The following is a 13,757-nucleotide window of genomic DNA, read 5'->3' as shown; positions in this document are numbered from 1 at the left end:
ACGTCACCTCAATTTGTATGCAAATAAAGTATGTTTATTACATTGAAAATCCTGGATTTTCATCATTTTATTTTTTCATTACATTCCTTTTCTCTTTATTTATAAATAAATTAAATAAACGTATATCACTTATTAAATTTAATTTAAATTATTTTATAGTTATTTTTTTCTTAAGTATAACGTTAAAAAATAAAAAAAACGACTGTATAATTCGAAAATATTTAAACATTTAATGAATATTTATAAATTTCAAAATTCGACTTTGTAATTTTCACTGATGTATTGTTAAACATTAAAAATATTTTTAATAAATTTAAATTATTCTACATGTTTTCTCTTCAGTGACATTTGTGAAAAAGAAACATTTACTGTATATAAAATTATACCTAATTTTTATTTTAACTTTTAATAACCTATACTTTAAACATTTTTCCATTAACTTATTAATGAATTCATATTATCAGATCTATTTAAGTAAATATTTTAAAATTATTTTAATTACACTTCAAAGAAACTTATGAAATTTAATACAGTACAACCAAAATTAAATTATTCCATTTTAATTATCTCTTCAATTATATCCTATTATTTTAATTCTTCTAATAACAGTTTATGTAAATTTTAATAGAACCGCGAATGCTATAAAAAGAAAAACATTCATGTATTTTGTTAAAATATTTATATAATTCCTAATAGATCTTTTTACATTAAGCCTTCACTAATTTAATATAAAAACAAGAAAGAATTTCAACTCATTAAAAAAACTAATTATTTTAAATATTAGATTCTAAATTTTGAATTTTATATGCATTTTCGGTTATAATAAACACTTAGTATTTTTTTTTATTAATCATTATTAAAAAGAAAATTAAAGTTAATTAAGATGTTTTTATGTTTACTTTAAAAGCTTTAATATTTTTCTATATTGTTTTAGAGTATAAATGAAAGTTAATGTTTATTTGCTCATTGTCTGTCTGTCTGTCACACTCTTATATCGAGATATAATTCATTGTAGAGAAACATCAGTTATTTTGTCTCCTGATACAATAATATCCAAGAAAACTATTTTCGTGATCCGACAGCATTTTAAAGCTAAATGATCCATTTAAAACACTACACAAACGTTACGACGCAGTGTTCCGGATTCCAAATATCATTTCCAAAAATAAGATTCTACTACGATAACAATAAAAGTAAGTACCATTATTTTTTCAAGAACACTGATTTCAATTTCATGATTACGTTCAGTTTAGATCGAAGTATTTGGAGATCTGCAAAGAGAAATTCGGAAATTCCAATATCATTCAAAATAGAATTACTGTCGCCTATATACTTAGAATTGTTAACATGCAAATTTGCAATTTATATAATTCTGTATCAAAGAAATTGAAAATAGAAGCTAAACAAAAAATATATAAATTCGTGAAATATTAAAAGGATAAATGAATCAATTATTTTTTCTTTTTATAAATTAAAGAATTAAAATTACTCTTAAACTTTTGTTGTAGACAATACTCCTGTATAGGCTACGGTCTATAGCCACGGTTTTAGATACAACTCCAGAAAAAAACTAATAGGAAAGGAACAGCATTAGGAATAACATTATTTGTATAAATCTCATTGTGCTACGTTCTACAGCTTATCGTCTTATCTTTAATTTATTTATTTATCGAAATTTTAAATTTTTTTTCATTCTCTCTCAATTTTTCTCCAATTAATTCTCCATTTTCTCTATCTTCTCAACTAATTCACTATTTAAAAAGTCTGAAAATAATTATACAAATATTAACAAAGTAATTGTTAATATTTGTATAATTGTTCCATATAAAAAGTNTTTTAAATACGATATTTTATGAATTATATTAGATATTTAATAAATTCAGTCTATTTATATTTATTTAAGTGCATCTAAACAATTAATTTAAATGTAATGATGACAATTAAATGATGTCTATATTGCTTAATCCTTGGATATCTTTGATTTCAAGGATTTTGTTAATGTTATAATTCGAATATATGGAACAGATATAACATAATTTGTCAAATATTTCTCAAACACAAATTGGACAAGATTGAAAAATGGAAACTTCCTTGATCTGTAGAAAACAAATATTAAACTTTCTGTCTTCTTTCTGAATATTCTCCATATTTCGTTCTCAAAATAACAGTTGAAAGTCTAAAAATATTTACTTCCATCTTTATCTATCACCTGTTTAGCATGCTTCAGGAAACACACTTCTAAAATAGTATATGAAATGATATGACAAATAGTTTTACTCTCGTTATTACTTTTCTTATAATATTTCATATGATACATAATACGACCGAAATAAATAAGAGTTAAACACTAATTAAATCACAAATTAATTGAAATTATAAATGTGATGTTGTAATGAAAATAATGTTTTTGATCTTCGATCGATACAAATGTAATGTTAGTAATTACTTTTATTACGTTTAATGCTACTTTTATTACTTGTAACGTTAGCAATTACTTAAAATATAAACAAACAATAAAAATAATTAACTGTGTTTTTATTGTTTAATTGGGAGGCAGAAATCTCTTGAACTTTACTGTATTCGTTTGAATATTTACTTATACAGTAGAGCGTCGATTATCCGAATAAATTGGGGACTGACAAGTGAGATTGTTCGGAAGACCGGTGTTTCGGATAACCGATTACGTACGAAAAAATATATTAATTTATCCTATCTTGACATTTTTCTCCGTTGCGTGTCGCTTCGCGTTGAATTTTCGTCGATGTTAAGCCTAACGAAGACTATTGTATCGTTAAAAATTATGTTTTTATTTTGTACGAACAAAATAAATATATTGAAAAATATAAAAACAATAAAAAATTNAATTAAAAACGATCAGACGTCAGCCTTTCATTTTAGGTATCTGACGCCTTTACATTAAAATTAAGTAAATCTTCTCACCAACTGCCAAGTTTTATACCTTCAGTATCAGGTTCAAGCCCTCTAGTGGTGGATACGAGCTATCTTTGATTTGCATGTAGTTACAATTTCATGATGAGCTCAGGATATTTTTCTTCTAATTATTAATTAGAGATTCAGACTATGTACAAAAAATTATTTAATTTTTGAGTCTATCAATTCATCCTTTTTCACACACCACAGAAGTAGCCTTTTACATTAATTACATTAATTACATTTAGAAATTAATTATGTTTTAGAAAAACATGTGGATTACAATGAGAAACTATAATACAAATTTGCTTTTATTTTTATTTTCCATTTAATTGGCTGTAAAGACTCATATTTCATATCATCTCATATTGTTTCTCATATAGAATTATTTCATATCAATTGAAGTTCATTATTTTTTTTATAAAAGTTCATCAAAAATATTTTATCTTATTTGCCTACTTATAAGACCTATATATCAATACATGTTTTATAAAAGCAGTGCATTTATTCTTAATATCCAAATCTTATTGTATTTTATTTTATATTTTGTCACCGTTTCCACAAATATAAATGAAATAAGCTTGTTTCATTGTAAACAATAGATATTATTATCTCTAGTAAACAAGTTTTTTTTTTCGTGTGATTCAGATTATTTGCCCAGTACCCAACTGGGATTACTTCTTCTCTTTCTCATCTTCTTTCTCATTCGCTTCTCCAGTGATGCATTATCCTATGGGCAAAACGGGCAATTTCCTAGGGTACCCACCAATAGGCGGCCCCAAACCAATATTTTATAAGACAATATTTTTCCCCAAAAATTCCCTCGAAGATAAATGTCTGAAGTCAACGCTGTACATGGGACACCCTAATTCGAATTTGCCTGGGCGCCCATGAAGCAATAACGCGCTACTTCTCTCTTCCTTTCTTCATCCTAGAACTTCGAATAGGCTATACAAACTTAACTTTAATATAAGAATAAAATTTTGAAAACATCATTATAAAAATATAATAAAATGTAATTTCGAAAAAAGCGAACATTTTTGTCAATTGTTTTCAACATGCAATATTTTATGGCGTTTTTTCAATCACTATTATAAATCGCAGCTAAAACGCAAATAAACTTAATAAATAAAACGTGTTTGTGATAAAATTTAAATTTTTTTTTTCAGTTACGTATTTTTAATTAATGATCCACCAGTGCTATGATGATGTAAACGTGATAATATTTCAAAAATTCTTCCTTGTCCAAAAACTTGATTGATGATATTTGCTTCTAACCGTTATATCACCTCAGGTGAACCTTCTGTAATAATACCTTTTATATAAACCTATTACTTTAAATGTCGCCCTAACTCCTGAAGACATTTTTTATAAAAATTCTCTATTTATGAGAGTGTTTTATAAATAAATTTATTCAAATTACAAAATTTGGTATTGTAGTAAAATGATAAAAGACACAAGAAAATAAATCAATTAAAGGACCAGTTAATTATATCAATGTATATTTTACGGTTGCGGGGATCTCTTTCAATTAATGGATTAATGGATGAATGAAAGGAGAAAAATATATCAAGAATATTTTTCTCCTTTCATTCAGTTTTTATATATGTAATACGTAAAAATTTAATTAATATGATAAATTCGATTATTCGTTACACATTAACCAAGATTAAATATCGTTATATTCATCATTTAATATATGTAATTATATATAAATTACTTCATTTATCAATACGTACTGTAAGTCGATTGAATACATTAAATTTATTATGTGCATCTTTTACAGTTAACAGTTATACATTATTCTTGTAGTTATGATTGTATGTATTTAAGTTTAGTTGTAAAAACGAACTATTTTTCATACTTATTTATAAATATTTAAACTCTTTATGAAAGTAATAAACATGGAAAAATTTTAATTTAAAAACTGATGAAAATTAATCAGATATAAGATAAAATCGAGTCAGTAATCTTTAATGACACGGTATATTAGATTTCCTTTTATTTCTTTTGCTTGTATTGATAGCTTGCTGTATATTAAGCGCAGTTATTATCTATGATCCAATGGGAATTACTTGAGAAAGAAAGATAATAATAAAGACAATAGTATAAGTAATTAAATTACTATTTCGATTTATATAAAAGAATCAAACTATACAAACGACATTTATTCAAAATTTAATAATAACTACTAATTTAAAATAATGTTTTCGAGTTTTTCTACTTAGCAAATTAAACGATTCTAGAATAGGCCTATATTTAAAAATTACAAATTACTGATCACTTTATAGTACAAATAAATATAACGAATTATATAACAGTTGCCTAAATGAAAAGTGGACACAGGTCAGAACTGACAAACATTTAGTGCGAATCTAAAAGAAATTTCCATGTGTGTTTAGGGAAGGATCCCAGTGTCTCACAAACAGCTCGATGCCCCTCGCTTTGAATTCTGATGGCTGCTGGTAAAAAACTTCTTCTATCCTATCCTTCACTTCATCGTCCGACGAGAATCTTCGCCTTCGCAAAGTTTTCTTCAGAGATCCGAAAATTTGAAAGTCACACAGCAGTCGAAAAAACAGTCAAGAACACTTTTCCATCACTAGACATCATTACGGACTTAAGAGGTGCCGGAAAGGATGAGTGTTTCCATTGCTTGTTCTTCGTTTCGGGAGTGTAATGGTGGCACCACGTCTCGTCTCCTGCAACAATACGAAGGAGGAATTCAGGATATTTGTTATAGTGTCGTTCTCGTCTATAGATGTCAGCAATTATATTTCCTTCAACTACTAAAAACCAAACTACCGCTCGTTGTTCCATTCTGGGCGCTTCCATCGCAACATTAATATGCCAATTACTGGAAATAAAAGCTATTCCCACCGATACTTAATGCGGCCGCGTTTCGCCTAAGGTGGGCCACCCGTCGCTACTTTCCACGATGAAATAAATATGACACCGTGTCCACTTTCTTCAATCAGTAAAAAAAAATTACTTCATTGAAATTAATATTTTAAATCCAAAGGTTTCGATTTTTCAGACGTTAATGTACAGTATTTTACTGTACATCGTCATGTACAGTACAATACATAATCATGGCGCCATCTCTTGAAAATATTTGATATACTAATTGTGTATTCGTGTAAATATATGTTTTAAATCCTGATAATATTACATATTTGCATCAATATTTTAAATATTTTTAAAAGATTACATTTAAGAATAAACATTTTTTAAACATTAAACAAAAATAGTTTAATTTAATGCATTTAAAAGATAAATAGTTCGACGAGAAATGATTTATTTGATAAATAGTTACAAAATATATAAAGAAAAGTATCATTTCTTTTGTTAAATTATCTGAAATTATTTACATTATGAACAAGTAATTTATTATTATTTTTTTAAGTTTAATCCGTTATTTCTTTAAAGTGACGTATTGTAAAATAAAGTATTTTAAATTTGATTTACAGTAATAATAAAAATAATAAAATTTGATATTCAAAGAAAGTAATAAATAAATAAAATAAATTAAAACATTATTTGCAATTTCATATATGAGGTATTAATAATAATGCTCAAAACTTATTCTTTGTTATTTATTTTAAAAATTTCTAAAATTTGTGATAAATTTTTCTTGATAAAAATTAAATTTAATATAAGATTAGTTAAACTAATACGCGATTAATTTCGTATTTATTTTTTTAAAAGTAATGTTAATTTAACATTTAAAATTGTCTTCAGAATTGTATTTATTACATTAATATATCATGGTATAGTCCCTAATTGTGTTAGAGATTCTTAATCTGGATCCTTAAAATCTACGAATAAGTTTCAGGAAATTCATCAAATTGTATAGGAAAAATTTTATCTTTATTTTAACTAATATCTAACTGAAATTTTAGCATTTTCTTTAATTATTAATATAGGCGACAAACTTTAATGTTATTAGTAATATCTACGACTTTTCTTATCATTAGAAATCACAGATGTTTTCATATTACATTACATTTGCACATGTACAGTACTGTATTGCTATATTACAACATTTTTTTTAATATTTTGATACCGCATTTTAATGTAATTGGTTTCCTTTGTAATCTTAGTTCTTTATTTATACATTTAAAAACATTATTCTGAGGAGTTACATTCTTTAGCACTCTACCAAAAAAAATCCAATAAGATAAAAAAAATTTAATTCCAAATTTATATAAAGATTAATAAAAATTTTTGATTTTGAATGATAATTTCTATAATATAATTATTTATAATAACAGTCAGATGTCATCGAACAAAGGCTAAATTCTACCGTTGTCGGAAAAAAAAAGGAAGAGCGAGAATCTTTACTGGGGGACTATGTCAATGGAGAGCATCGAAACTGGGCCGTTTATCCCTTTTAACCCCAAATCTCCTCCAATCGGGAGTCAATTTGTTACACATGTGACGGGAACCAAGGAATGAATCGTACTACTTCATGTATTATCAATCATGCCACAAAAAGTTGACAAACAGAAAGGGAGTTTTATTTCCTTCTTTCTACAAATTTCGAAAGTAATAGAAAATTGTATGTTTTCTCCCCCCTCTAATTAAATAATATCTTAATTCGTTAAATAATTAAAACAAATGTTAAATAAACTTTCCCAATCTAAGAAAAGGCTTTTGTTCTATGTCTCCAGATTCTCACAACATCATGTAATAATATTATTTTATGATATTTAACTTATTTGATAAGTTAATTATAAAAAAAAATCAGCAATATTTAATTTTTATGCGATTATTAATCATTTAATTAGCCAAATTCTAGCCAGATCTTTCAGGCAATCGTTGATCATTTCATTGATTATTGATTCGTTTTCAATTTTAAAGAAAATTTCTATTAAAATAATAATAATACTTGTAATAATAAATACAATTGTTTGCATTATTAAGAATTTATTAAATGTCAAATATAGAAGATAAAATTTGATTTTTTTTTTTTTAATTTCATTAACTTCTAAAGGAATTTACTTTCAATTATTTTCTTTTCATTTACGTTCTTATAAAATATTTTATTTTTGTATTTACTGAAATCATTTGACCATTATTGAACAATTTTTAATAGTTTAATTTCATACTTTTCTTATATTAATATTGATTAAAATAATCAATAATTACAATATTCTAAGTTAATCAATTTTAACTTCATTTATATATTTGTTGAAAAAATTATAATTTGCAAGCTAAATAAAAACTTTTTTTACGGTCAATATCGTTATAAAATATAAAATTTAATAGAGTCTATATTATTCTTTGCTATTGAAACATTACGTGAAATCGAAAATGCCTTTCAATATCAAGTAATATAAATAATTCAGAAATCATGTCATATTAGATTTTGATAGCAAAAAAAAAATATATTTTTTTTTTACTGCTATAAACGACAAAAAAGGGAAATATTTTTACCTATTTTCGATTCTATTAAATCATTAAAGATGTCATGCTAATTATAAAATTGTCGTGACGTTATATTGGATTTTATACGACAATTTAATATATTCTTTAAAGGAATGAGGGGTTTTTTCAGTCCTGATTTTTGCAACTTAAGGAAACGGTAATGAAAATTATTAATGATAAATTGACGTACAGTACTTTATATAATCGTGAAAGTATAATTATGTTTATATTTAATACCTTGTTCATGAATCCACTCTTGTTTCAAATGGTAATACTATGGTATTTTTATTGATAGAAAATAAATTAGTATAAATTTAAAATATATAAGATGGAGAATTATATTGTTTTAAAACATTTATGCAACCAGAAAATAAAGTAAAGGTTTAGTTAATAGTCTTTTGCATAATATTATAATATAAAAAAAAATGCAAAATTAAAAAATAAATACTTTTAAATGATAAAACTAAAAATAATTATAGAAAATTAATTAAATTCTGTTAAATTAAATTTCTATATATTTAAATTGCACATAATATAATTTGTTCTTCATTTTATCAGAAATATTATTAAATATATTACATTAAAATGTTTTTTTTTATTTTAAAAAATGCTAGGTATAGTTTACAATAATATCTCTTTTATTTAATCCCTATAACATAAGTTTTTTTTTGTTTAAACGATGTAGCATTTTGTTAATGTTTAACGACATTAATTTTTGATAACACGAAAAGTCACTTTTCAAGAAATGTTTCGTCTAGAAATATTTTGTTAAACACGATTCTGGAATTAATTAATTTGCTTAGCAATTGAAATTCTCTTCACAGTTTTGGCAAATGTGATGTCACATAGAGTGAAGAATAATTAGCAATTGCTATTCACCACGACGATGATTTAATGTAATTTTGAACATCAAGAAATTATATGCTAACATAATAGAGATTTTGCATTTACATCTAAGTATTCTGATAAATAATTTGAAAACTCGTAAGGTAAATTGCAAGATCGGTATTAGATGGGTCCAGACTCAAACTGTTGAGAATAGAAAATTTTAATTTATTAAGCATGATAAACTTTACAGAGGAGAGAGAAAGAGACAGTTGCAAAATGTATTATCTTTATAGCCTATATCATTTTACATCGTTACAGGTATTGCCTTCTCTTTCCCTCAGCTCTCCTTTTCCGATTGATTGTTTTTGAAGATTCGACAGTCACGTTTAGAAGGGTTTTTTTCCCCTAAAATTTTAACTCTTTTCACCTAAGAGAGCCTTTCTAACAAACCCATTACTCATTCGGCCAGGCCCACAATGGGGTGGCGAGTGATGGGACCAACATATCCGGACTGAACATTCCCCGAAAAATTCTTGGGGTTTTTCAACCCGTCCGGATTCGATCCCGACTTCCCCAGAGCGGTAGGTGCAATCTTAATTGCTCGGCGATCCGGCCGTCTCTCCAGATAAGTAGTTAAGACAGTTAGTTGAGCAATTGAGATCTTCCGCAAATGAATGCGATGAATGCAGTCCCGCTCTCTTCGCTCTTCGTATTGTACCTTAAAGGTCTGGTAATGGTTATTGTTTTTGGTTCACACACCTCTGGAGAGTTGATAGCGACGGAAATCTTTCAATGTTTCTACGAAAATGTTTTCTGAATATTTCATATCAGACTTTTCTCATAATAGTTTAATTCACTTTAAACGATGCAAATTTATAAAATTTATTTTGATCAGAAGGGATTTGTCATCGGAACAAATATAAAAATAAAGATAAAAATATAAATTTAAAATTTATCTTGAAAACTACTCAAAACATTCGCTAATTAGAAATTAACAACCGAGAAATACTGTACACCGGACGGAAGTACAATACGATAACTTGATAAGTTGAATTAGGAACAAAGTTTATCCTTTTTGTTTTATACTTTTATCGAAGAAATATTTTCTAATAATAATAATAATAATTGTAAGATGAATTAATATCAAATTTCATTAATTAATATAATTATTTTACTTACAAGAAGCGTTGTTGTTCTCGTGTTTAAATGTTATTAAATTTTCATTTTATATTAACATTTAGTTTATACTTCATGAATATATTTTCAACAAAGTTTTGCAATTTTAAGAGAGCATTTTACTAGTTTACATATATTATTTTCAATTAAAAGGAAGTTACTTATCACGAAATTTTTGTTATTTAAATTTATGTAAACATTTCAGAATTTAGTTTAATGATAAAATACCTGTTTTCACGCAAAAATAAGTAATACAAGTACTGGAAATCGAACACTACCGGATACAAAAAGGTTATATACATTTATAAATCATAAAGTAATCGATTATAAAAGAACATCAATGATAATAATCACGAAGTTTAATATGTATCACAAAAAGTTGACAAACAGAAAGGGAGTTTTATTTCCTTCTTTCTACAAATTTCGAAAGTAATAGAAAATTGTATGTTTTCTCCCCCCTCTAATTAAATAATATNAAACGTTATAAAAAAAAAGTAGTAACAAACCAGTCAAAAGAATTGATGGAAAAAGTGTTTGCTCGATATTTGAAAATAAGCTGGGAAATCAAAAAATGGTGATAGTATAATAACTAAAACATAATAAATCTGTTAGAAAATCCAAAAAAATAGTAGTTGTTTAATAAGTTTTAGATTATAAAAGAACATCAATGATAATAATCACGAAGTTTAATATGTATTTAATAAATTTACCATATATTTTATGTACGAAATTTACGATTATTTTCTTTCTTTCTTTTCTTTTTTTTTATCAACTATTGTTAAAATTATATTACTAAAAAAAATCTAGACTTTTTAGGTATGATTATCGATTATATCAAAATATAAAGTGAAGATAAGTGAAAGAATTATTTAATTCTGTACTCCTCACGAAAGAAATTAATGTATCAATGACATTTCGATCATTTAATCACGTCCATAAAAATGGCGTCACATTGTCTACATATTCAGTTTCATGTAATAAATAATTCTTCAGAATAAGATTTTCGGATAAGAAAGTGAGTTTTTAGAACACTAATATAGACTTTATATATATATATTTGTATTTAGTTAACATTATATCATTCTATAGTTCTTGAAGTTCTATCAAGAAAGTACCATTTACAAGAGATTAAGAACTGTCAAATTGTCAGATTACTCAAATCACAAAGGATTTTGATAAAAAATACTTTTATGTTGAATTATAAATCTGTTCTTTTAATTAATATTACTTTATAAAGGATTCATCATTTTTAGATAACCCAAAAATTTTAAATTCATAAAAAAATTGTTATTATATTCTTAAGATCTTTATATAAAAGTGTACTATTATATATTTTATGTTTACATGTAGACACTAAAAAAAATTAATAAAATTGAGCTTAAAATATATAAAAAATTAATTTAATTTTTAATAAGTTATATATAATTGTACTTTTTTTTTTTATTATTTCCATAATCGTACAAAATCCTCTTCTATGAGAATTCAGATAAAAATAATTCTACAGGAAAATATATTTTAATATTCTCGATTATACTTTAAAAATAAGAAATTATTGATATGATTAGTAAAGTTTTATAGAATAAATTTTTTTGTAAATTAAAAATTTATTTTAAATCTTCACTATTAGAAAAAGGACTAAAAGAAGGGATGATTTTCATAATCAGGACTTAATATTAAATTGAATAAAACATTTATTAAAACGAAGATATCATCTCTTAAAGATCAGAATAAATGAAATGTAATGAAGTTTGATAGCAATTTTTTTATTATTATTTTTTTTTTATATTTAAACTTTTGTTTCCATTTAATTATATGACCAAATAATTTATTTAAAATATTTTATAACGAAAAAGATTATGTTACTTGGGAAATTTTAGAAAATTTTAAAGAATCATTTATTCATTAATATTTATATTAATTAATAAGCATGATAATCAGTAGGATTAATGAAACAAACCGAAGAAACGTACGGTTATCGACCGCAGATACACGATAACGATATTGATAATTAAATTAAAGTCACTAATTAGGCATAAAATATTAAATGCAAACTTTAGTTACGTTAATAATTTTTGCATTTACAAATTATTGCAATTTTTTTTATCATCGATAATGTTAATTACGCTAAGTTTTTTAACAAAAAATAATCTATATAACAACAAATAAAAACTCGTTTGATTTATGAAGTTAAATAAAAGATGATATAGTGGAAGAATTTTACAACATGTTATATAGGCGAAAAGGGATGAAAGGAAAATAATATATTATAAAGAATGAAGAATGATGGAAAAGTTACACTTTATTGATTTAAAAAGAAAATACTATAATTAAAAATGATGTAACTTGTTTAAGATAATAAGTACTGTACATCTATGGTAAATCAGAAGACATCTGATAATTAAATATCAAACTGTCACTTTTAGTGTAAAATTTTGCATAATTTGTTTTAAAGCTTAACTTAAACAATATTTTTGTTAGAAAGTAAACATGCGATAGACGTTTTGATTTATCTGAACACCATGTTCACAAGGCAAAAACATCAATCATAACAAAATAATATCCTACTATATATCTCGAGGTTAGAATTCAATTATTGTAACATTCGTATACTTACAACTTAATTTTCTATAAAGTTTTATAAAAAAAAATAAGTAAATTTGATCTGTTAGATTAATTATGAGCAGCTAATATTAAAAAAAAATGCCCTATATATATATGTGTGTGTGTATATTTTTGGCACATCGTTCGCTGTACAATTAAATGCTTGGCAGGAGAATGCAGAAGAATGTATGCCAGAATGTGTGCATGTATAGATATAACAAATTATAATTAGTTATTTGTTCTTCTTTCTGTATAAATTTGTAATAAAAGACTAAGAAAAACTTTGTAATTTAAAATAATAAAAATTTCGAATTTTTAATAAAGAATATGTCTAAATTTTAATATATAACACAATACTTTTTTTTTCAATTAATAAACTATAAATAGTATGTAAGTCTGTAGTTCATAAACAATGTAGGCTTATGAGATCAGATATTGAAAAAACGTAGACGTCGAAGATACAAAATACGACAGAATACGAAATGAAATTTTGAAAAAATCGAATTCGATACCAATAGCAAAAGATAAGAAAATAAAAAAGGTTATAAAAAAAAGTAGTAACAAACCAGTCAAAAGAATTGATGGAAAAAGTGTTTGCTCGATATTTGAAAATAAGCTGGGAAATCAAAAAATGGTGATAGTATAATAACTAAAACATAATAAATCTGTTAGAAAATCCAAAAAAATAGTAGTTGTTTAATAAGTTTTATAACATAAAATATTAATTATGATATATCCGTGATGTTACACTAATAAAAAAACTAAAAAAAAAATTAATAATCTACAAAGTT

Source organism: Centruroides sculpturatus, unplaced genomic scaffold (assembly GCF_000671375.1).
Source record: "Centruroides sculpturatus isolate CEXI.00-Female unplaced genomic scaffold, Cexi_2.0 scaffold107, whole genome shotgun sequence".
NCBI classification, from domain to species: Eukaryota; Metazoa; Arthropoda; class Arachnida; order Scorpiones; family Buthidae; genus Centruroides; species Centruroides sculpturatus.
This window is presented reverse-complemented; position numbering follows the sequence as displayed.